Source organism: Felis catus, chromosome D3, assembly GCF_018350175.1.
Source record: "Felis catus isolate Fca126 chromosome D3, F.catus_Fca126_mat1.0, whole genome shotgun sequence".
Classification (NCBI taxonomy): Eukaryota; Metazoa; Chordata; class Mammalia; order Carnivora; family Felidae; genus Felis; species Felis catus.
Window position 1 is genome coordinate 12,797,584 of NC_058379.1, and position 4,782 is coordinate 12,802,365.

Sequence of the window (4,782 nt, forward strand, 5' to 3'; positions counted from 1 at the left end):
GCACTGCAGTCGTCCATCCGCCCCTCCATCCATCCGTTCACTCGTGTATTCACTCCCTTTCTCGTTCATTCTCCCGTCCCTTCGCTTCCCCCGCACCTCCCTCCCCTCCTCACTCATCCGTCCACTCCTTCCCTCTACCCTTCGTTTTTTAATTCAACCAGGATTTACTTCTTGCGCATTCCATGCCCCAGGAAGAGTCCTGGATGCTGGAGGCCTAAAAATGAACAAGCCCTGACCTGAAATGAGATGACCATCTCACACAAAAAGCTCAATTTAACAATGCCACAATCAATTATTCCTTCTCTGTTGTGGTCAGTGCAACAAAGGAGAATATTAGATGCTTCGAGTGACACAGGTGAGCCTAGCGGGGGAACAGGTGGGGGTAGGAATCGGTCCCCCTCCCAAACATGAGTCAGCGTGTGACCCTCAGCTGCTAAAAACCCGTCAGTGGCCGTCCCCTGCCCTCACAATGAGTGCCAAGCCCCTCACGGTGCTCGGGCCCTGCCCGCCTCTGCACTTGGCCCCAGCTAGCCCTTCCCACTGAGGACACCCAACCCAGACCAAATGTACACTTTTGAGAATGGGAAATAGTAGCCTGTGCATCCCATACATGCAGAAATGAAGCGTGTTTTGTTTCCTGCCGCATCCCAAGTGCCCGGGGTCCTTGGCACAATGCCAAGCACACGAGATGAACTTGAGAAATGTTATACATGGGCCAAGGAGCGCTTCTTTGACCCCGCCCTTGGCACAGGGCCTACCACAACGCACTGAATGTTTCAGTGTTGGAAGAGGGGAAGGAGGGAAGGAAGGAAGGAAGGAAGGAAGGAAGGAAGGAAGGAAGGAAAACATGAGTAGTGGGGAAAGGTCGTGCCATAATCCAAGGCTTTCAAAGCTTTAATTCCCATACAAAAAAAGATCCGGTCATACTAAATCATTTCAAGAACGAATTACTTTTTAAAAGAGAGAGAGAGAGAGAGATTCATACTCACCAGCCTGGGAACTCAGGGCCCGGTGGTGAGAAGAAGGAGGCCTCTGACTCCAAGCAAGATGGGTGGGGCCCATCTGGATACTTCCAGCCAAAAAGCATTTTTGTGGCCTTGTAATTTCTGAAAGCTCGTGGCCGGGCTAACTGGCTCCAGACACAACCTCCTAAAAGGTCGTCTCTTTGCAGCTCCTCAGCTCAGCCTCATGTAACCAACCCAAGCTCGGCCACCTGTGGGGCCTCAGTTTCCCCATCTGTAAAATGCAGTGGTTGGGTTAGACCATCTCCAACCCAACACGAACACCGTGAGTCTGTCTGAAGCTCTCTTCTTGGAATCCCTTCCTGACCATCCACCTCAACTCCCAAAACATTAATAATAATTATTGTGACAGCAGGTAATTGCCACTTATTGAACTCCTGTGATTCCAACCGCACCACTGTCACAGAGGGCGGATTTCCGATTCTCGTTTTACACACAAGGACACTGGAGTTCAGAGAGGGTGTGGAACCTGCCCAAAGCAACACAGCCAGGAAGAGCCGGAATTTGAGCTTAGACCTGTCGAAACCCAAACCCTCCCTCCCCCACCCCTGTCCACAGATCGGCAGTCCTGGCAGGGCTGGTGTTTACCGAACACAAACACGGATTCCTGGTCGGCCAGCAAGGCAGGCAGGCGAGAGGCAAGGAGACGTGTGACGCGGGAACAGCCTGCCTTGTGCCTTCTCTTCCTGGTGAAGGTGTCTCTCACACATACACGAAGTGTCGATGGAGGCTCTGACCCCTCCGCGTGGTCCTGATGGAACCAGGGATCGCAGGATCCTCGCAAGGGCAGTAGTAGTCACGTGCGGCCTAGGTCACATGACCTGAGCCCTCGCGGTCCCGGAACAGCATTCCATCCCCCCGGCCACGGTGATGGGTGATTGGCTCAAGTAGTAAACATGTGACCCAAGACAGCCAATCAGAGTGTTCCCCGGCTCTGAGTCCAGAGAAAGAGGCTTTCCCTTTCCTCCAGAGATGTTAAGTGGAGGTGAGAGACGCCTAGAGTCTCCTGTGACCTTGACCCGCCACCGCCGAAAGAGAAGGCGAGATGCGAGGTGGGGAGGGGAGCCCTCACCCCACGGATGGGCTGCGGAGACCGGCCCCACGCCTGTCCTTCCCTGAGCCCGTAAGGGCCTGAGTTGCGATTCTGCCCCTTGCAATCAATAGAATCCTAAGAATTCCTGGACCGGCTTTGCATAGTTGTGACCCTATTCCAACACACGCGTGCACACACACACACACACACACACACACTCACACACCATCTCCTGCTTAGAATTTTGAACCATATCTGGAAAAAGGGCGTTAGGGAGGAAAAGGAGGAGAAGTATCGAGAAAAAAGAGGACCCCCTCCGCCCCCAAATTGCCAGTTCCTTCCCACCCAGTCCTAGCTCGGTCTTTGACCTGTATCCTCGCTCGTGCATCGACGTCGTCTGGATTGAGTTCCCCTAGATCGTGGCTCCTTTACCAAACAGCTATCACCATTTCTACTTCAGCTCACTTAATCCTAATGACCACACAAAATAGCCAAGCTATGTCCATTTCACAGGGGAGAATTGAAGGCATGGGGCAATTCGATCGCCACCCAGTAAGTGCCAGAGCCTGGAGATTTGAACCCCATTTGGGTAACGTTAAAATATCTTTTTCTTTCTTTAACTACACCACGCCGTGTGCCCCCATCGATGACACGTAGGTTTGGGTGTGGGTACTTTCAGCGGTGTTTTCTCCCCTCTTCCTCTTCTGGTTGGTCCAGGGGGTTGCTGGAAGCTAGAAGTTCTGGAATGAGCCCCAGGCACTTCCTGTTCCGTGGGGAAGGTTTCCTTTCTGCAGCTCAGGGCTTGTAGGTGGTTGGATCCTAAGGGGAGCTCTTCCCAGGCCAGATGCCAGCCGCATCCAGCAGGCTCCCTTCACCTCCCCAAATCGGTACCCCCGTGGGCAGAGGGCGGGTGGGTCAGCCAAAGGTGAAAACAGGAAAATGAGGGTGTCCGGTGCCTAGAGAATAAAGCAGGACAGAGACCTTTGAAAGCGGAGAGGATGAGGAAATTGACATATTATTCTTGACACTTATCACTGCTTTGAACCCCAATCCAGAAGCATTTCCACAGCTATGCTCAGTGTTGCTTCGCATCCTAGAGGACAGAGACAGAGGTCCTGACCCTGGCTGCCCGGTGGGTTCCAGGTTTGTCACTGAGTCAAGAAAGAGAGCAAAACAGAGATTGGGCGTCCGTCAGTCCTCACTGTTTTTCTCGTAGCAACCTCTACTCAAGCTATTCATTCAGTGGTCATGTATTCAGTACCTACTATGTGCCAGCCATTGTTCTAGGCCCTCGGGACACAGCGGTGAACAAGACCGCTTTCGCCAAACCGTCTTTCTGAACCGGAGATCTGCTCCTGGCATGCTCCCTAAACCCTAAACTCTTCAGTGGCTCCCCATTGTCTGTAGCTCGAGTCCCAAATCCTCACTCTGGGGTACAGAGCATTTCATCATCTGGCTTCCTTGGGTCTGTTTCTTCCACCCGCTTCTTTCTAATCCGTGCTGTGGCCGAAGCCAAGACCACAACGTCCCCAGGCCCGAGCCAGCTACGTCTGCTGCCCTTTAACTTGGAGCGGCCTCACCCCAGTGCCCTCCGCCCATGCGCTGGCTGCCTCACTCCTCTTTCCCCTTCAGCACAGTGGTTACCTCTTGGCGAAGCTTCCCTGATCCCCCTGCCCCGACAGCGTTAAACACCTGCATATGATATTATGCTGGTCCTTCTATCTCTCTCTTCTCTGGTAATGGAGAATCCTTCCTCCTTTGGACAATGCATTCGGTGGAGTTCAGGTAAGGCACTTCTGGGCCCCTGTTCTGGCCACAGGTGACAAGCCCGAACCGTCACACAGCTGAGTGTCACTGAGACTCTACTGATCTCTAAGTGCCACGGGAGAAGGACGGGCCTGTTTGCTTCACTCTTCCAACTTCAGCGCCTAACATAAACACATGCTAGAGCGGCGAAGAGAACTGAAACTTGCTTTCAGAGTTGATCAAGCTAAAAACAGCGGTGGTGTCTCCCATCGAACACTCCAGGTTTAGCCCTCAGAGGACCAACCCGCACTGACGGTGAAGATTCGAAAAGGACAAAATGCTGAATATGTGTGAAAATTTGGTTACCATTGTGCTGACAGCGATCCCAACCGAGAATCTTAGTATTTCACTCTTCGCCGCTACGTGAGTCGAACTGGCTTCTGGATCACCGGTGAGTGAGCCAGGGTGGGTTTACCGCTAACCACCAGCCGCTGTGTCGAGGTAACTTGCAGCGAAAGTGTTATCACTTGCTCCTATCATGGCCAACTCTGGTGGCGGGTTGAGGGGACCCTGCTCCCAACCGCCATTCAGAGACCGAGACTCCTTGATCTTGGCCGTGCCACCATTTCCCACACTTGGCCCCCCAAGATCTCCGTGAAAGGTGGAGGGAAAGACTAGAACAGGGCCAGCCAACTCTAGCCTGTGGGCCAAATCCAGCCCACCACCTCTTTTTGTAAATAAAGTTTTATTGGAACACAGCCCTGCTCATGCCTTTACAGACCGACTCTGGCTTCTTCCGTGTCATGCTGGCCGGACTGAGTCATTGTGGCAGAGCTTGCGTAGTCCAAAAAGCCCAAAATATTTGCAGTCTCCGAAGAATAAGTTTGCTGACCCTCGAACGAGGAGACCTCACGTGGGTTTTATGGCCCAGTCCGGAAAGGAGCATGGTCTCTTTTGTCCACACCCCATTGACCGGAACTC